Source organism: Schistocerca piceifrons, chromosome 7 (assembly GCF_021461385.2).
Source record: "Schistocerca piceifrons isolate TAMUIC-IGC-003096 chromosome 7, iqSchPice1.1, whole genome shotgun sequence".
In the NCBI taxonomy this organism is placed as follows: Eukaryota; Metazoa; Arthropoda; class Insecta; order Orthoptera; family Acrididae; genus Schistocerca; species Schistocerca piceifrons.
Window position 1 is genome coordinate 61,925,130 of NC_060144.1, and position 21,900 is coordinate 61,947,029.

General features: G+C 42.1%; 1 protein-coding gene across 5 annotated transcripts in view; it reads left to right on the top strand.

The window, feature by feature from the left end:
• The first annotated feature begins 238 nt into the window (after positions 1-238).
• LOC124805094 (guanine nucleotide exchange factor for Rab-3A-like) overlaps positions 239-21,900 on the top strand; it is a 494,280-nt gene continuing 472,618 nt past the window's right edge. For 4 of the 5 annotated variants that reach the window (XM_047265532.1, XM_047265533.1, XM_047265534.1 and 1 more), the window contains exon 1: positions 239-355. The gene's annotated coding sequence lies outside the window, so the exon portion shown is untranslated. The remainder of the gene's footprint in view (positions 356-21,900) is intronic. The other variant, XM_047265536.1, reaches the window with a different exon arrangement.

Below are 21,900 nucleotides of genomic sequence, written 5' to 3' on the forward strand. Positions count from 1 at the left end.
AGAAGGAAGAAAACAAAGAAAGTAGTACATATTCTGTGCACGTGCTCCTTTCATCCGGCCGAGTTGACCTTTTAAGTGCAGAAGGGCACCATCTTTCGCCGGCACCGTTTAAATGCCCTCGGGACTCGTCGCCTGTGCGCCTGCGCAGTCCCCGCTGTTTCAATTGCCACGCTCGATTCGGGGCCGCCGACGGGACCGCGTGGAGGGGAGATGCGGCCCGGGCTCAGCGTGGTCGCGCGGGCGCAGAGTTTGACCAGCCTCGTTGGAGGACGGTCGTGCGTTTGGTTTGCAGTGTCTGTGCGCGGAATTTCCCTTCAGGCGTCTTGTGCCTGAACGCAGTGATTCTCCTCTGCTAGTAAGTACGCAGCTGGTTCTATCAATGATTTCATACCGTCGCATCACTGTCGATATTAAAAAAAAACTGAAATCTATTTTTGTTTACATGTGTGATCTGACATTTCGCAATGTTTATGTTTGTGTTTGGGATGCACATTTCCGGCGCTGACGGATAGTTCTCTGTTATGTAGCCAGTATTTGAGTTTAGCACGGAAGTATTGCAAACCGAGGCAGTGATCACATTTGGAAGAAAATGCCTTAAGTGTTTTGGCAGCTTTTGTGCCTATTCTTAGCTCATAATTTTAAATACCAAACAAGAAAACTGTCAATACCAGCAAAACAGGATGTAGATAAAGGAGCTACAATATTTGTTTACACTGTTCAGTTGCCAACTTTAGCATGTAAGATAGTAGTCATAGGATATGCCCATGCATTTCACATATGCGTCTCTCTCTCTCTCTCTCTCTCTCTCTCTCTCACACACACACACACACACACACACACACACACACACACACAGCAGAGTGCCAAATTTACGATACGCTAATTTTTTGATATACAGACGTAGTAGAAATAAGTGAAATCGTTCTCTCTCATGTTTGTAGTTTATAGATGTCGATATTTAACGACGTGAGACGCTAATAAGTAACTGCGATTGATTGTGTTTGCAGAAACTGAAGATACAATGCATACATAGTACAATGGCAAGATTCTGAATACACAGGTGACAACGGGATAAGCAGAGGGGATAAAAATGCAGACTGGCAATAGCAAGAAAGGCAACCATCTCATATCAATTTCGGTATTAGGCAGTGTTTTCACAAGCGTGTAGCCTTGTACGGAAGTGAAATGTGGACGATATGGAGTTCGGATAAGAAGCTTTTGAATGGGTAGATAGACTAACAAATGAGGGACTGAGTCGAATTTAGGATAAAAGAAATTTGTGGCACAATGTTACTGAAACGGGGAATCGGTTCATCCTGGGGGATCGAGGCATTTTCAGTCGGTAGTGGAAGTAGGTATGGGAATAAGAATGGTAGAGGGAAACAAAGGATTGAATACAGTAAACAGGTCGAAATAGACGTAGATTGCGGTAGTTATACTGAAATGAAGAAGCTTGTACAGGATATACTTGTGTGGAGATCTGCAGCAAACTAGAAAATAACGGTATTCGTATACAGCACTTGCAATTTTTCTTGACAGCAAATATACTAAGAATAATAGAGAACTGATACAATGCTGCCCACTTAAAGATGAATGTAGCGTTCTCGAGCAAGAAAGTTGCTTTCTACAAAGAAATTACACAGGGTAGAGGGATGTTGACAGCTGTGTGCTGTGTTGCGTTATATCGGAGGAGGAATACATGTGATCTTTGTTTCAGTTACAGCCACTAACCACAATTATTTCATTGAGATTAAATGAATAGACGTTATGTGGATGAAATGAACGTAGCTGAAATGAAATTGTGAAATCTGTTCGGAAGTGCTGAACCTAAAATATTATTTACTACAGAAAGTATTTCCGATAGTAATCATAAACCTCCGACCCGTGTTCGAAGTATACTTCTTTGTGATTCATTACATGTATGGTTGTTTGGTGTTGTCAGAAAGTTGGCGTGATAAGACGAGTGATACCACATGAATGTAATGGAAAGTGACGATTTTGGAGTTTTAAAATATTACCACTTATAAACGCGCTGCAATAAGAAATGTGTTATTTAAACGTGCTCTTATTGACTGAATGGAGTCGAATGACATGTTATGTCATACCCCTAATACGGACTTGTAGAAAATTTCTGCCATATTAATTTTAATATTTCGCACTGCTAGACAATAGCACAGTATCCAGAATGAAATCTTAACTCCGCAGCGGAGTGTGCGCTGATATGAAACTTCGTGGCAGATTAAAACTGTGTGCCGGACCGAGACTCTAACTCGGGACTTTTGCCAGTACCACCAGCGACTGTTTCATTTTAAAATTTTAGTTCACCCGCCTTTCAGATTTGCAGACTTGTTTCTTCCGCTTTATAAGGTATTTCTCCATCAATGACAGTTTTTGTACAGGAGCAAGTTCGCAAGGATTTCCTGCTTATTCATCAAGCCTTTAGTTGGAACATGAGATGGCTGATTATTTCGCTGCCTTTTCCTCCTCTACGGTTTTCTAGAAGTCGTGTGTTCGTCAAAAAGTTTTTGTTTTCGTGACCTCTGCAGCCGTGTAGTTCTGTCGTCTGTAACGGAAACTTTATCAACTACATTTTCAATGCGTCTGCATTCCAGAATTTGTGATCCCATTGTAGTATCTAGCAGGTTTGTCAAATTCCTCGAGCGATTCATTGCTTTGGATCCGTCTGTATTTAGACATCCTCAGAAGTAGTATGACCGAAATTTCAAATTTTCGTATACAGATACAGGTATTTCTTCGAAGAGTTTTGCTTAGTCGTCGGTACTCATTACTAGAAATTTGCGATTTGAAGTGCCGATGACTGTCAAAATAAACGGTGCGGAGACAACGGTGACCTTCCTTTGGTGATGCCGCTTGCGTTCGCGCCTGTTGGCACCCCCTTCTCCTCCCGCCATTGTTGGCAGGCCCATCTTAACTTGTATCTCGTTGGTCCAATGATCCGTTCGAATTGGATAATGGGCGCTCCACTGCTAGTAACTCGACTGCTCCACAATTCTCAGCTGCGGTGCTGTTGCCTTCTGTGCAGCAGAATTTTCTATATAAGAAGCGGACGGAGACACTGCACGATCAAAGACAATAAAGATGCAATTTCCAAACTTGCCTCGTTAATTCAAACCAGAATACGCCGTCCACGGTTCTTCGTTTTCCCCGGTATGAACACGCAATCAGGTCAGTGTATTTAATTGCGTTGCTCATCGTTAAAGCTAGGCCAATGGTAGTCACCCTGGTCCCTACAGCCCATTAGAGGACTTTCCAGCTTTCATAGTGGGCAGTAGAGATACTAAAAGCTTTTTCATTAGGTTTTCATAAAATTTTACATAAAAAATTTGCTAAGTACTCATTATTTTAACTTGCTGTAAGTACTTTATAAATCGTCATTACTGTAGAACCGGTGGGCAGTTAGAAAAACATAGACGCAAAAGTGGTTTAGGCGATTCTAGTGGCCGTGACTCCGAACTTAAATCGTTGTCTAGATTATGTGACTAACCACTCGCAACTTACATTGATTAATCATGCAATGATAATCACAAATCCCATTTCTCTCCCTCGCTTATAAATGAAAAATGAACTAATAATAAAACGGAAAAAATGTGAAAAAATAAATTATAAAAAGGCGCGCACACACACGCACACACACACACACACACACACACACACACACACACACACACACAGAGAGAGAGAGAGAGAATCGATAACATTTGCAGAAACGAACGACACTCGAGGCACAGAAAAATGCACTTACGGAGCTATACTTCGGAAATAGTGACCATAAGGAAAACAGCGAACTCTCAACCAGATTGCCGTATGAGAGAAAGCTGTTTTGCTTCCAAATAATGAATTAGATGCTGATCTGTAAGTAGCTTTCCATTTTATTATAAAAACTTCAGTGGATTGTTTTAAATCTGACTTAAACATGCAACTGATGACCAATATCTTTTGCCTTTTGCTTGTGCCGTTTTTCCCGCGGATACTCAGGGTCGGCACGGTTAATCGGATGTGGCAATATTAGTTGAAGGGGTGGCCAGATCCCCTTCCTGCCGCCACCCCATACCCCCTGGGCAGGAATTAGTGTACCCCAACTGTCTGCGACTAGTGTAATCCATGGAATAGTGCGAAATTGTTCAGATGTCTACGAGACGTGGAACTGCGGCGGGACATGGGGACCAGCCCGGTATTCACCTAGGGGGATGTGGAAAACCGCCTAAAAACCACATCCAGGCTGGCCGGCACACCCGCCCTCGTCATTAATCCGCCAGGCGGATTCGATCCGGGGCCGGGCGCCTTCCCGAGTCCAGGAAGCAGCGCAAACTATGACCCATATATGCAGGCGAAAATATCGTGTAATATTTCAGGACACTCACTGGAGACGTTTTGTAGCTAAGGCGAAACGCGTCTGGGTGCACAAATTACATTAAGAAATCTTCATGTGCTGCATGCAAAAGGCGGTTTTGTTTTGAATTACTGCAATTTTCAATTGAAAGAACCTTAGATGGATAATCCAGTATCGAGTTGATAAAATTGTATAGTACTATTGCAGTCTCTGTATATTAACGTTGTTCATGTCCGCAGCTCGTGGTCTTGTGGTAGCGTTCTCGCTTCCTGCGCACGGTGTCCTGGATTCGATTCCCGACGGGGCCAAGGATTTTCTCTGCCTCGTGATGACTGGGTGTTGCGTGTCTTTCATCATCATTTCATCCCCATCGACACGCAAGTCGCCGAAATGGCGTCAACTCGAAAGACTTGCACCAGGCGAACGGTCTACCCGACGGGAGGTCCTAGCCACACGGCGTTTCCAACATTGTTCATGACGATCCATTTGCCCAAGGAAGAGAAAAGTCGGTCATGTCATTTCTGCGTCTACAATCGTCAGAATGACGACTTGCTGACAGTGAAATTTGGCAAGTTGTACGTATGTGATAGTAGAACGCTGTATTGAATCTAAAGGCAACAGTCGACGAGCCTGGTGCTATGACAAATAATTTCAATTGCCTTAATTTTATTTTTAGGTTGTATTAATACTGTCGCCGAAGAAAGGAATAGATACGGAGAGTGGAGAATCTCAGCTTTTCATTGCCTATTGGCGACAATGTTGTCCGGCAACATTGCGGGCACATGAACTGCGACCACATGTAATACAACATTCCAGCCTCTATTACCCGGCATTGTCGGGGTAATACAATTCCGGGCCGATATTTATAAGGGGACACACTGTTGCTACAAAATGGGCGAACGCCATGTGGTGACAGGGAGTACGCCTCTACTGCTTTTGCATGGAACAAGATGTCAAGTAAGAACAACAGAAATCGGGCTTTGTTGATGCGTGTTCTTTTTTAAGCTGGCAGAAAGCTTCTGAAAATTTAAATAGTTAACTAATGTTGCATGTATACCTGTTCCAGAATATCGAAACGTGATTGCGCATATGTTGTAAAAGCAGTTGGTCCGACAATTGCTAAAATCGATCTGTAACATTGTATACTTCAATGCATTAGCAATCACATTTCGGTTTTCAACAAATGGTGATGAGCTCTATGTACACGTTCCGTAGCTCTGACTGTAGATGAATAACATTTATAATATTTATAGTTCTCTCGTTTGGCCGCTTTTCCATTGCTGCGTACAACAAACATACCGCAACAGACAACTGCTATGCGACTATGTGCACGCGAGCAAACTTCCGAACAAACGCGAATCTATACAGTATTGCTGTCTCTCAGAGAAGTGACTGTAGCGCTGCCGGTGAGAGAAGTAGGAAACGAAGTCAAGAGCGAGAATGAAGCATGTACAAACAAGGACAAAGATAGCTATTGCCCTACAATACGAAATATACAAACAAGGACAAAGAGAGATATTGCCCTGCAATACGAAATATTCTCCCCCTTTGTGGAGAACCCAGGTAACCTCTCGGCAATACGTCGTTGACTACCCGCAACAGCAATATTGCCCCCCCCCGTTTTTCAAAAGTGCCTTCTATTATAACCACATAGCAGCACTGTTGATGGTAAAGCTATTGCGGCCATATATTGAAGTAAAATATGGCTCATTTAAGCACACCTTAAGACTCCGTAAGTTCTGATTTCCACGCCGTAGTCATTATGCGAGACGGATATGGGAGGAGGTAATATGTTGTTTCCATTTCTATGATTTTCTTTACGGAAATGTGGCGATCTATTGTCTCATTGGAAATTTATACTAGACAGGACATATGAATTTCTGGAACAACGTTACACTCCTTTATTGGATAATCATGAGGGGTGGTCGAAAAGTTGCTAGCCGGAAATAGTTGACCGTAATGTCTCGCACAGACACCACCGCCGACTTGTGTAGTGACCCTCTGTGCATAAGCAAGTCAAATTTCGCGGCTCCATCGTCGTTATTTTGTCGCTAGGAAGCTTTGTATACCGTAGTGAAAGCAAAATGGCGAATATCGAGAGAATCAAGAGCCGCGCTGTAACTGAATATCCTCATTTGTAGGGAGTGACGCCCAATGAAATTGCGGAGGACATGCGGGATACATTTAAAGACAGTGCTTCGTCTTATGCAACAGTGAAAATGTGTGTCCGCGTCAAACGTGGAAGAACGAATGTGGAAGGTGCGCCTAGGAGCGGAAGGCGTGTCACCGTTGCCACTGATGAAACAGACTGCAATTTACTATATGCTTTTGCAGGTTCGTCGAACAGTGTTGCAGCACATCGAAACCACATTTGTAATCTCCCATGGGCGTGGTCATGACACTGTTGTGGATATTTTGGGAATGCGTAAAGTTTTGTCTCAGTGGATGCCGAAAGACTTGAATGCGGATCGGGGGTGGGAGCGTGTGTAGTGTTGTAAAGAAATCATCCGCCAGTTTGAAGCGGATGAAGATGGCTTTCTGGCAGGGTATGTGACAATGGACGAAACGTGGGTTCACGACTTTGTTCCTGAGACAAAACAAGTCACAACAATGGAAACATCCTACCCCAAAAAAAGTTCCGGGTGCAAACATCAGCCGATAAGGTGATGGCATCGGTCTTCTGGGATGCAGAAGGGGTAATTATGGTGGATTGCTTGCAAAAGGGCGTAACTGTCAATGCATCGCACTACTGCACCCTCCTGCGCCTCTTAAGGGAAGAGATAAAGAAAAAACGGCGCGGAAATTTGGCGCGCGGAGTTCTTTTGCGTCGGGACAACGCACCAGCGTACAGAACCCTCCAACACTCGAAACTCTGTGTGACTGCGGGTTAGAATTGTTACGTCATCCGCAGTATTTTCCTGATTTGGCTCCATCAGACTTTTCTTCTTCCAAACCTAAAAAAAGATCTCAAAGGACGACGATCTGACAATGATGATACAGTGTTTGATGGTGTGAACGCTTGGTTGGACTCGAAATCGAAGAGCTTATATTTGAATGAATGGTTTGTAGAAGTTATCTGAGCGTGCCCGCAAGTGTATTAGCGTACACCGGTGTTAAATTGAAAAATAAATTGGTATTGTGAAATTCGTCACTTTTTATTTATTAGGCCAGAAAGGCCCCTCATACAATATACTTCACTGCCCTGCGTCCGATTACTGGTAATGATTCACAGTGCTTTCGGCCAAAAAACAACGGGTGTCAGTCGACATTGTTGCTCGCGGGATGTGTACCGTATCTAGAGATCAGTGTCAAGCGATCAAGGTCAGGTAATGCTGAGGTGTGAGGTACATGCTGTTAGCCTACCTTCGATTCACCTCTGACATCAAGTCTTACACCACTCTGTGAGGTCGCATAAGAAACAAAGATTCTGTCGCTTTGCAAATTTTTGCTTTCAGCAAATACTTGAGGAAATGACAAAACGTTTGATGAAAGACGTGTTTATCCAGACCACCGGGTGCTACAGGGTATATCAAAAAGAATCATCCGATTTGGCACGTCTATATATCTAAAACTAATATACATATACAATGAATTTTGTTTTTTGATGAACGGGAAACTCAGTTTTTTCAGTTCTTTTTCACACCTTTTCATAGGTGTTCAATATGCCCCCCCCCCCTTATGAGATGTTCCCACACTGCAGCGAGCATGTCTTGAGCTGCAGCTTCCACAGCTGCTGTTACGCGACGTCTCAGTTCATTCATTGTTGTGGTAACGGAGGCACATAAACAGTCCTTTATATACCCCCCCACAACAAATAATCGCATACAGTCAGGTCCAGTGACCTTGGAGGTCAGTAATGTAAGGCTGAATCATCCAGTCCAGTGCGACAGATCAGTCGTTCAGTACTCTTTTGATTTAAAAATTCCCGCACTTCCAGATGCTACTGTGGCGGTGCCACATCCTGTTGGTAAACGATGTCGTTCGAATCAGCCTCCAACTGTGGGAAAAGAAAGTTCTCAAGCATATCAAGATATGTGCCTCCTGTAAGTGTTCTCGGCAGAGGAAAATCATACACGTTTTCCCGTGAATTTTGGAGAGTCCCTCTCATGTTGTAAAATTTCATGTGGTTGTTCCGTACCCCATATTCTCACATCATGACACAAACAACCAGTTTCTCGGAATTGATCATGCCATCGTGTAATGTTCTGTACTGTAGGAGGATCCACACAATACCCAGTACGAAAGTCACGCTGAACAGTTATTACTGACCCGCACTGCGCAAAACGTAGAACACAAAACTCTTCTTGTTGTCCAGACACCATTTTTACTAGGAGTGAAGTGGGCGCACACTGCTGCCACCTATCGGGAACCATGTAAAACTCCGCTTTAGCATCTTGCTTCCTGATGTATCAAAGAAAATAAGTCCCAGCCTTAATATCGACTTAAATAGAAAACATCAGTAATGGTAAGATCGTTGGAGAAATGTAATCTCTATTTACATCACAAGTGCTCAGACTGGCCGTGAGACTTTGAATTATTCTTTAGCCTAAAGAGAAAACAAGAAGTTTTCTATTAAAATTTCTTAATTTCTCTCGTTAAACTAAACTCAGTTTTGTTCTGACACTGTACATATCCTCATTTGAAATACTTGTGCCCGATGAAGTACGGAAACGTTGACTTAGTTTACATAAAATGACTAGGTATTTGTTGTACTATCATAAATACATGTATTTTATGTGCGGTTACCGGTGTTTTTGCACAAAATGACACAGTAATTTTGTGAAAAGCCAGAAGTACACGTGTAACTGTTTATTTTCTGGCTATGCACTGCTGTAAATGAATGGTAGAAACATATTCTCACGGTGTTTAAAAAATGTGTCTGCATCTGTAATTTTATATATGAACTTGCACCTCCCGTTTCAGTTTCGTAACATAATGTTATTTGACCGCTGTCAGTAATGAACGATTCGGCTCCGTAGCTTGGTGATCAGTGTAGCAGAATTCCATGCGAGGGGCCCGGGTTGTATTCCCGGTCGTGTCGGAGATTTTCTCCGCTCCTCGTGGGCTGGGTGCTGTGTTGTCTTCGTCATTATTTCATCATCGACACGTCAGTCGCCGAAGCGGCATCAGCTAAAAAGAACTTACGCTAAGCGACCGGTCTGCCCGTCGGCAGGTCGAAGGTACACTCACATTTCATTTCAATAATTAAGAAAGATAAAAAAAGAAAGACCAACGCTAATGGAGCTTACGTTACTTTTCACTGCTGTCTCTGCCAGCATTTTGGCTTTAACCCCGTCGCTCTGTGAGCTTTCCTTTCCAATTCCGCAGGCGAAGAATTCTTGACCGTAATGCCGGACCCACTCTTGTATGGCATGTTCGACGACGTTCGTTGTTCTCTCCGTGCTTGGTGCTGCATGAGAAACTTCCCTGGACACGAACAAATGATAACTGAACAGCCCGAGATCTGGAGTGTAACATGCAGCCGGCAATATCCACCGAGCCCATATTTTCGCTTGTCTCCCGTTCTCGGAGCTGTTTGTGGCCATAAGTTGTCGTGAAGCAACTCGGCGCTATATTCTCACCGCAGGTTTCATTTTATTGAAGCATGTTGGAAAGTTACTGTTCACAGCGCATTGTCAGAATATTGTTTCAGGTCGAAGTTTCAGAAGTCCGTTAACGTAATTTCCTGGCAGACGCGTGAGACTTGAATTGTTTCGCAGTGGCGGATCCAGATATTTCCATTCAAAAATTTGCTATTGGAACTGATCCGTTACTGGTACACCTTGTTCCTAGGAACCCAAGGGGACTTCAATTTATCCAGCGCCGCAATATCTGTAATAACACTCACCAGCTTCTCCCTGGTGGCTACCAGCCCACAACATCGTTACAGGCGTGTCTTTTCTTCTATGAAGGTGATCGGGTTCCAGGGACACAGGTGTAGCTTTAGTGAAAATAGTTTTTTCTCGGCATCATTTTCAGTGTTCTGTATTTCCGCCAACATACTTAATAAAACAGACTGGAAAGACAGAAATGATTCACAAGATTGTACCTCACCGTCGTGTTTGAAATGTCTCATTATTTTGTGTCCAAACTGTTTCGGTAGTTCGAATGAATAAAAATACAGAAATTGACTGGTAAAGACACTAACATTACTAACAATAAAATCCCCCCTCCCCCCCCCCCCCCATAAGTTATGCCTGTAGAAATTTTTATTCTGAATTTGAACTTTTCTTTTGGTTTACAGTTCTGAAGCACCCTCTATTCTGTGTTTAAATGTGAAGTTTCAATTGTTTAGGTTAGTAATTGTAGGTGATTTGTAGGACTTTGGAAAATTATATTTTTCACGTTCTTTATTTTATGCTCTTCAGTGTCTGTTTTTATGACGTCTATAAGATATGATCAGAAATGATGAATACGCTTATGAAACGGTAGTAAAAAATCGTTATTAAACCGTCATTTTTCCGCTCTCCGTCGTTCCTTAGTTGCTTCAAAATTCAGGGAGATAAGTTCCACCTTTGTAAATAAATGAAAGACTGTTAGATTTTTGCCATACGCGTTTCGCTACTTTTATTTACACAGCATATTCAGTGGCCTATAATACGTGTTCGGTTTCACATATGTAATAAATTCTTTATGTAGTAGTTGCAAGTATGTTGCTAATGTAAATCTTACAAATGCACAAGTAAGTTGTACAGCACATGCTGGATGCTGGCAAAGTTTCCATATTAAAGCGCACAGGCGTACATACACTGTAGGAGTCAGTGATGTGCTAACCAACTGTCCATCACAAAGGAAGCGGGCAGATGGAAATTGACAACAGCCGCCCGTACTGTCGCAGGACAGCACCCAGCATTACGTTTTGAAATAGTTCTGTAACCTTCTGTAACCTCCTGTACACCGATTGAAGAGGAGACTAAAAAGGTTCGAAAACCAATTCAGGGAATAAATAACCGTTTCAGAAAAGTGACTGGTTTCAGTTGCATTGGTACTAATGTTACAAATGTCATCTTTTTCTTGTTTTTCAGGTTAGAAACAAATTTTACGGGATATGTTTCGGAATGTTAAATCATCATTTGATGTTAATTACGATTCTCAGTGTTGTTAGTTCATGTGTGTGATTCTGGAGATGTCTACTGGGTCCCCGTACTCTCGATGGCCGATTTCTGGCGTTTTTTCACGCACAGAACGGTGAAAAATAAAATAAACTCGTAACACAAATGAGACTAACACATTCCATTAATAGTATCACTCATCTCTTTCGATATAGAGAAAATGTACACGTTGATACCCAACGCAGACACGATAAAACTAATTGAAAAAAACCTACTGACATACAGGAAACTACCTGCAGATAATGTTAGAGAAATAACCGAAACCCTCAAAGCAATCACATCACAAAACTACCTCCAATTTGAAAAGGAATTTTACTTACAAAAAGACTGCCTTCGAATTAGCAAAGAAAATTATGGAAAAGAATTACAAACAAAACCACTCATAGCTACAAACAATGGATATAACACCCATATAATACAAAGACTGAACCACAAAATCAGAACACAACCAAAGAAAAATGAAAACAAGCAGAGAAGACAAACCGCCGAATACACACACTACAGGTCACAAAGCAGCACAAAACAGCAACACTCATAATATAACTAACAGAAAGAAATGGTACATTTTAACATACAAACACAAATCAACACACAGAATAGCAAATATACCAAAGAAACAAGGTTTAACCATTGCTTACAGAACAAGACACACTCAAGTCACATTTAAAAACGACAATAGACAAACCAGCGAAATACGAAGAAGCAGGTATGTAGCCGTTCGAATGTCAAGAACGTCAATTAGTACATCTGTGAAGATAGACAGAAATTTCAAAACCAGGTACAAAGAACGTATAAGAATATGTAAGTATGAAAATAGTCATTTGCTGAACACTTGATACAACATGGAAATGAACCACCCAGCATGGAACAGCGCGTGAAAATTATTAGAGTGAACAGGTACAACAAAAAACTCCAGACATTAAAGGAAGTTTTTCATATACAAAGAGCCCTTGTAATGAAAAAGAAAGTAATGAATGACCAAATCAATATGAGCAATAAATCACAAAAATAACAAAAAGAAATGGAAACGAAACCATAATAAATAATTAATGAAATATATATATATATATATATATATATATATATCTCTCTCTCTCTCTCTCTCTCTCTCTCTCTCTCTCTCTCTCTCTCTCTCTCTCTCTCTCCCTCACACACAAAACAAATGAACAAATATAAAACCAAACATAACAAAAACAGAAGACAAAAGATGAACACACAGTCAGTTGGCAACATTACACTGGTAAATATACACACGTTCAACACACATTGATGAGCGAAAGTGAAGTGTTTTAATAAATGTGTGTAAAAAACGCCAGAAATAGACCATCTCGGGTACAGGGACCAAGTAAACACATATCCAAGACCACACACACAGACTAACAACATTGGAAATTGTAAGTAACACCAAATGATAATTTAACCTAGCGAAACTCCTGGTACAAAAATTGCTTCTAACCTGAAAAACAAGAGAAATGCATAAGAAAATGTAACATAGTAACATACTTGTAAATACTACGTGTTGCAGTTATTATGTATATAAAAATAAACGTGTATTACAGGCCACTGAAGATGCTTGGTATATAAAAGAAGCGAAACTCAACAGCTAAAAACATTCACTTGGTTCCAAAGACGTTTTTAAATGTTCCATATTTAAATGCCACCAAACTGTTTTCTTTTTTGCCAAAATATACCAAAACTAAGTAGGTCCTGACGACCCAGACTTTATGTATTATATTTTTAGGTGCACAAGTTAGAGGCTGAAGCTCTAGTGGGAATCACTAACTTATCGCATGATATAATGAGGTCTGTAACTTTCCCTATTGATTTAAATCAATGCCCACTCTCCGACAGTGGCTGTGATGTCTGTGTGTATTAATGCGTAGAGGCCGCTGTCCGAAAGAACAGACACTACATATATGTAATTAAGACAAGGTCGGCCAGCGATGTCTTCGGAGCGGATGGACACCAGGCTCGAACTCTGGAATCGACGATGCCCCCGAGAAACGAGGATAATGTGCGAGAGGCACTACATCAGTAGCATGTGGATAAGTCGAGAATTTGGGTGAGACAGGAGGCGGGCTATGATATTCCGTGCAGTTGCGATGACCTCTGTGTCCTGATAACGCAGTGGTCAGCGCACCTGCTTAGTAAGCTGGAGACCCGGGTTCGAATCCCAGTCCGGCACAATTTGTCAACTTTCCTGATTGATTTAAATCAATGCCCAGTCGCAGTCAGTGTCTGTAATTGCTTTGTGTCTTAATTCATATTGGCTGGTAGATCAAAATGGTGTGTGTTCTTTCGAACAGCTCGGATGTATTTTTGCATCGATGGGGATAAAATGATGACTATTAGGACAACACAACACACAGTACCTGAGAGGAGAAAATCTCCGACCTAGCCGGAATCGAACCCGGGCTCTTGGGATTGACGTTCTGTCACGCTGATCACCTTTTGTTAATTTTTTTCTTTTTTAAATATTTTGTTAGTTGCATTTGTTCGGGGCGGACATCCCGTGACACCGGCTGAAGTTCACTGTGCATTGGAGGCGGACTCTATTTTTGTAATGTCTTGGACTCATCTCGAACACATTTTGGTACAGTCGAGCTTAGTATAGATGTGATTGTAACACCAGTAACATTACAGAAATAAACAGATCTGACATGTTTTGAGTTTTCCTTAGACCACTTACGCGATTTGTAACACGTCAGCGAAGACTTCTGAACGATAAATGTTCGCTATATTCGTCAATGTTTCCGCGCCTTTCACACTTTTCAACATACTGTTTCAACATTCCTGAGCAAGTGTAAACTTGTTTACGAAGGTCTCGTGGATGAACAATTTCCTTATTTGTGATCCTTTGCTTCAACTTGGCATGTGGCGTATCTGTTTTCGCCCACAGGTTAATATTCTAGACGAGCTGAGAATGCCTTGTACAGCAGCGTGAGAAAATCGTTGCATCCTGTAGCCAGTAGCGCTTGCTAGCGGAGCTGTGCTCGAACTATTCTCCCGTAACCGTTCTTACACTGCTGCCCAACATAGATATAACGAGAGTGGCTGTTGCAGTCTGTGAACGATGGAGGGGTTGATCACAAAACGCTTCCTTTTTTATGATGGAAACACACAGCATTATGGGTGTACGGATCTCACAAAACAGCCTTCTCTGGAGGTCTGAAATTCCTACTCATCAATTACGTCAAAGGCCTGTGCGTGGTGTAAAAAAAAGTGTATGCTGTACAGTTAGAACAACACTGATTATTGGACAGATATTTTCCCTCCAAACTCTAATCTCTGACAGGAGAATGTACTGCAACTTGTTTTTCAAAGTGCAAACAGCCGTGTGAAGACTAGAACATGTTTCCCAACCAGCCATGTATACTACCCCTGCTCTCTATTGTTGCCGCCCGGGCCTGAATCCGGCTGAAGGGACGAGACGCTTTTCTCTCAGCCTGCAGCTGATGGGTCGATCTTTCCCTAATCCTCGTAAATGGGCTGTGGCCGGGGACTGCATATCGCACTTAACAGGAAGAGTTATTTCCCCACGACGGCTGTAAGTTCCACAGTCCATTGCAGAAAAGCTTCTCAGTGTCCTGGCAGGAGGCCGCATTGTACCTGATTGGCTGGAATGCGTAAAGGGTAAGCAATGTCGCGGAGCGATGTGGAGTTCGTGAAGTTGAGAAGTCGGCTGCCAGCTCTCAATGGGGTTGAGATGGCAAGTGGTGGTCGCTCTCCGGCGGATGTGTTTTTTAAAGCGCTTATCCTTCTGGAAGTCTGGAGTCAGTGATCAACGAGGCTATTTTTTCGGTTCGCAAAGGGTGCAAAAATTCGAAAGTGCGCGGGCATTGGATTCTGCGCAAGCATTTTCCCATTTTTCTCCGCGATTTTTTTCGAATTAATGAGCATCGACTTGTGCGGTAGAAAGAGTCGTCAGAGCAGCGTGTGGATGCATCAGTAGCTGGAGGTGGTGATGGATAAAAGTGATGGGGTTAATTGATACCAAGTAAATTTCAGTTTATTTGTTGCTAATTTGAGAGAGAGATTTTGGTGCGACTTTTTCCCTATTGAATTTGAGCTGTATTACTGATTGCTCAGTGGAAACTATCGACGGCAGTAAATAGGTCCCGGTGGAGGCGGTGTATGAGCTGTTGGCGCTGGACACATTCCAGCCCAGTGGTCGGATCTCGGTATCCTTCGTCAACGTAGTTACATAGCTAAAGGGATTTCAATTATTGACTTCAGAGTCGTGGTGTTCAACTGTATCTCGCGGGTCAAAGTGAGGCTGGCGACCTTTGGAGTGATTTTTATAGTGCACCACATGACGTGATCGCAGCCTGCCTAGCGTGTCTATACTGGGGAAAGAGCTCACGTTGTACGTGAGAGAACATACCGCACTGAACGTTTGAGTAACAGGGCCTCCGGAATCTAGATACACCAAAGAAATTGTCCACGATGTCCTGTCGGTAATTCCCGTTAGGCCTCAGAGGTTCAGATGTAAGCACGAGATTCCTTACCGATGTGTTAATATGTCGCGTGACATCAGCTGAGACGCCTTTCTTGTGTTTACGCGGATAAGGCGAAGCATCGTGATTCCCCTCCCTTGCTCGCCGCCCCCCACCTATCCCCACCCACACTCGTCCTCACGGAATGCAGCGATAGTTCGGAGCGCCGTCGTCGTTGGCGCTGGTGCTGCCTGTGTTTTGGTGTGCTGGCCAGATGCTGGTCGGTTGACCTTGGCCCCGGTGTTTGGAAACTGCGCGCAACGCAACACACGGGCGGGACTGGACCGCCTGCACTTCTCGGCGCTCAAGGGCGCTAGTCGAGCGCGAAGATAACGGCTGCGGAAGACACAACTTCAGGGCTTGCTGCAAAATACCCCTCGCGTTTAGCGCCTTCCGCAGAGCAGAAACGGTTTTGCTTATGCTATGAGACACAGACTCGGGGCGAAAGAAAATTGCTTTAAAATCTTTCACTTACAAAAGTCACGCAAAAAATCTTAAATTCACATACGGTATAGGTACCTGTCGTGGCTCTAAGCACGTAAAAATTCGGTGGTTCTTATAGTTAAGTAGAGCCATGGGTTCCCTCACTTTTCTTTCTTAAAGGAGGGTGTATTCTTGTCTGTGAAACACTTTCAGATTAATCGAGTCATGTATCCCAAGCTATTGAAATCTTCAAAATAAATTTGTTTCCGTTGATTACGAAATTATCTCACTCAGCAACTCGCCTTTCAAAAGCTTCGTATAAAATTGCGTTTGCTTCAAGATACGGCGTTTTTTTGCGATCTACAAAAACCACATAAAACTTCAGAAATTTATGTCTGTCCTTAACTTTTATTGGAGCTGGAGGTACGTTTTCGTTTGAAATGGGTGAAATTTTGGCGCCCGTAGAAATTTCATACTCAACCCGCAAACCAGCGTGCGGTTTCAAGCGAACTGCAGGGAGTTTTGTGTGTGTGTTTTTAGTTTGGATGTTCTCACAAGGGAAACTCTCAATCGCACCCCCCCCCCCCCCGCCTTCCCCCCACCCCCCCTCAGATTTAGTGGTAAGAGGTCCCAGTGGACAGCCCGTCATAAACAGAACACAGATCAAGCTTGAAAATGGGCAGAAGGTGCACAGAACTGCGAAAAAGAGCGAAATAGAAACAGTGAACGATCCAAGGACAGGAAGTCCAATATACAGTATACCAAGCTGTAACAGGAGTGGCGTCGTGGTTAAGTGGTCACGCTGTTGGACTGTCACGCCTTCCTCTTACCAATTTTCTCGTTGTTCGCTTTATTCAAATTTGTGTCTGTGTTGTGGTGTAACGTCAGTTTGCAACAGCGAGGTGTAAAGAAGGGACCTATAATGATAGTTGATTGTGCACAACTACTCAATCAGCAGCCGAAAGGAAGTGGCTTTCGAATGGGAACCGCAGACGTTTCGTGACAAGGCGACAAGTCAACCAAATTCTCCTCCGGAAAACAAGTTAGCCGCGTCATACACGGCATACATGACAGTGTGTGTCGTATGGTAGGAATCTCTTGCCGGCGCACTTTATTTGTAAGCCTGGTGAGTGAGATACGCCTCCTTGCCCGATTTAGATGATCGTAAGAATGTGAATGTGATCACTCCCAAGGAAATGATGAAAACGTAATAGTTTGTAACATAAGCTGCAACAAATCAGCGCAATAGTTTCACAACCACACGGTTTCTCTATGCTCTGTCAAAACATACGTTTCTGACGTTTTTGAAGTTTCCTTCCGTTTTGAAAGTTTTGAATCTTGAATTCCTTTGTTGTTACGTAGTTCACACCCGTTCATTTGTTGTTTTCATTTCCGTGAGGCGTCTATGTGGTACCTCGCCTGCTCTCACTATTCATCACGTTTACGTGCAACGATAACTATTCCTCCCACATTACCCATACTCTATAACCAGTGTAACTGCCAAGACTACAGAAAAACACACATTTCAATGACAGGACGGACAGTTCTCAGTTGTGAAAAAAAGTTTCATAAAGTTGCGAAAAAATAAACAAATATGTGGCACGAGGTAGTTTTGAACTGCTTTACAGTTCAGCACAGTTACCACTTTTTTTCTTTTTTTTGTGGACCTATCTTCTCATTTAGACAAGTTTAATCTCCAAAAATAAAAGAAACTAAATCAAATCACCTCTTACTTGGCACGGCCACTTTAGGTTAAAAAGGCTCTGAGCACTATAGGACTCAACTTCTGAGATCATCAGTCCCCTAAAACTTAGAACTACTTTAACCTAAGTAACCTAAGGACATCACACACATCCATGCCCGAGGCAAGATTTGAACCTGCGACCGTAGGGCCGCGCGGTTCCAGACTTTAGCGCCTAGAACCGCGTGGCCACCCCGGCCGGCTCCGCCACTTTAACTCTGCCATAAAAAAAGAAATGAAATAATCCTTTTCAGGCGTTGCCCCTAACTATTCCCTCAGTTTATTTTTTTTATTTATGTATTTATTTTTTACATGATTACATTTAGGAAACGTGTACAAATGAGAATTCTAGTAACTGAGTGTTACAACAACAAAGGTGGAATTCAAATCTTAACCACGATGCCACTGCTGTTCACCTTCCATCAATATTGCTCTTGGTAAGCTTCGACCATTCATTGTTTCTGTTTTTATTTTTTTTATTTTATTTTTTTACAGTTTAGTACTGCTTTTTTTCTGTTTTCATGCTTGATCTGTATTCAGTTTTTGATGGGCTTTTTTTATCTGATGCTACCACTAAATCTAAGGGGAATGTGACGGGGAGTTTCCCTTGCCAGTACCTTCCAGTTTCCACTGAGCTGTGGAACACAATGACTGTGCTTCAACAGCAGGTAGCCTCATCTGAGTTGCCGCTCCCGGACAAAGACTTCGAAAAGCCCGCGCATACGTGTCAAATCGAATTATTGTCCCACACGGATACTGTCTTAACAGAAGTCGCTATACTGCAGTGCCCAGATACGTTTGCAGCATGGATATGTGGTGTGCAACGTGTACACTTGCGCATCCGACTTGACTGAGCACACTGTGTGGCGGGCACGGTGCATGCGATTGTCGACTGTCAGTGGCTTCTCAGAGTTCTCAGCAACAAAGTATGGAAATATGTGTATAGGAAAGCGACCAAGCGTGTTTGCCGCTGGTTTTTAATATAATACGAAGGTAACTGTACGCGGTAGTTATAAATTAGTGAATTTTAACTGATTTATTAAAATCTATTCCAGGCAGTCGAATTTCTCCGGATACAAGAAGAAATAACCCTCCCTCAAGGACTCCTCCGGAAGCCCATAAAACTAGGACAGATCCGAGGAAGCCCGAACTTACGGCAGATTAAATCGACAAAGTTACGGAACATTGGCTGGCGCAAGGATTTACTGACCTTACAGTGAACACAATAAAAATTTAGAAAATATCAAAAAATTACGTTTATCATTGCTAGTTAGAGCGCATTCAATGAATCTTTGTTACCTTTAACTTCTTGATAACAGTCGTTGGAAGTTTCAAACTTCAAATTACGACTGCATAATTCAACTTTCATCCTGTCAACATACAATTTGTTTCTCCATCGTCAAGCCATCAATGATTCATGTACATAAGACTCTCTCTACATGGGCATAGAACCGCCATTATCGTTTTGATAAGGCGTTTATCAGTTTAAAAACGTTTTCCACAAAAGCAAGTTTATGAACTTAGAAGCTTGACTTTTTAATTGTTCCAAAGTTTTATTTAGTATACGGGTCTTCACACAGACTGCCAAAATTAGTGATGTGAATGGAGTTCTTAAAAACACACAGCAATTCTTGCTTCATGCTTCCGTACCGATCGTCAAATACAGGGCTGAAATGCCGAGCAGTTGGGTAACAAACCCAACACCTGGCAACCCAGATGGCTGTACTAACAGCAGGTAAGTTTGTGCCCGTGAAACAAGATTGACCCCATGATACTGTGTAAGAGATTTTTCTAACGAAGTATTTTCTGGTATCCTAGATTGAACGACGTTCTTGTAATCAAGTGAAAGTAAATGACCCTAATCTGTGTGAATGGGTACGGTCATATGCTCGGTGAAGTTGTGTGTGAGTTCAGCTGCGCCCATGACTTGGATCTTGGTCTAGATTACCGAAGCGAACAAGACAGTTATTCAGAATAAGGCGTGGAAGAGATAAATGAATAAGAGGTGGAAAAGGAAGCGGTATTAGGAGCAACTAGAGCAAAAGACAGGAAAATAAAACTTTGCTATATTAGTTCTGTGACACTAATACGCAGTAACTGCGCAAGAAGTGTTTTTCAGGACTGTGTATAAAACTCGTGTGTGGTTGGTTGCTTCGTTGTTAAAGTAGTTTAAAATTTACGTTATTTCATTGCTAAAGTTCCAGTTCTTATAATCCATTAATAATATCTGAATTTCAACAGTTTTTTGAGGTAAAACACACAAATTCGTTGTACATATAATTTTTTACTTGATAATATTTAACAAGAAAATGTTTGCAGTTCATTATATGTATGTTCACCTTAAAATATAAATAACTAATAATATTAAATTGATTATAAGGGATCGTTTAATTTTCATACTCCTAATTTTTAAATAAAAATCTGGGGCCCTTATCAGCGTGGCAACATAGTCGATGCCAACAATACTAGTATAACTAGCGTTTGTCAGCGACTCCAGACTGGTTTCTTTCCGCAAATTCGTGGAAAAAATTTCTTTGAGAAAACGGAAACCTTCTGGAATTTTTTGGGGAATAAAATTTCATAGTGGGGAAATTGAGGAAGCATTTATCTTCCTAGCCTTACACTAATGCCGTCTCTGATATTTGAGTTCAAATAACTCATTCTTAGGTTTCTAGATATTCTCTCTCTCTCTCTCTCTCTCTCTCTCTCTCTCTCTCTCTCTCTTTTTCTTTCTTTCTTTCTTTCTTCAAATTAACAGATGCGCCTTTGCTTTTGTGGGAGACATTTGGCTCACCACGATGTCACCTCTCAATGACATAACAATAGCGTGTACATACGCAGTTTCGATTATTTGGATTATCTATCGACTCTCGTGGTGGTATCGAGTTCTGATGAGGTGCTATGTTGGATTTCGTCGTTTTAGTTGAACCTTTTATTTGATGGCTTTCCATATTATACGTATGTTCTATGAATATACGCCGTTTCGATGATTGAGAATGTTACAATTAAAGTTGAGGTAATGAGAGAGTGGCGGTTAAGAGCCTTCAGGAGATGTGAATAAATATCACGGGCACGGATTTTGTGTGTTCAAAGTAGTATAGTTGATAGAGGTGTCCAGTTGCGAACTGAGGCGTAACTGGTGCTCTTATGGTAAATCAGTAGAACAACGACGAAAGCAAATGTGGCACCCCTAGAGCAGGTTTTTTTGTTTTTCTGGTCAAGGTATTTTTCCGATTTACAAATTAAAAATTTTAGTTTAGATATAATTTTCTGATATGTGCGATAATTTCACGGCCCTAAATACACAACTCCATCTCTTCAAGCTGCCAACACTGCTAACAAACAATAGTTTAAAAGAATAAATAGGTTTAAGACATTTGGGGAAAAGTTGCCAAAATGGTATCATTTTTGGGCATTTTATGTTTGCTATGGGGGAGTTTCGAAAACTCAGTCTGCCGTTGCTGTATTGTAGACAGGAAAGCTCGTTCTGAAATGCCCACTAATGTTAATTGGACTGTGAGCCACTTTCTGTTTCCTATCATTTCTTCCTCACTTGCCCTTTTCAATTTGTCGACAGCAGCATATCTGAAAGCGAATTTTTTGTTGCTGTTGTGGTGTTCATTCCAGAGACTGGTTTGCTCTCCATGTCACTGTATCCTGTGCAAGCTTCGTCATATCCGAGCAATTACTGCAACCTACATCCTTCTGAATCTGTTCAGTGTATTCATTTCTTGGTTTCACTCTACGATTTTTACCTCCCACGCTTCCTCCAATGCT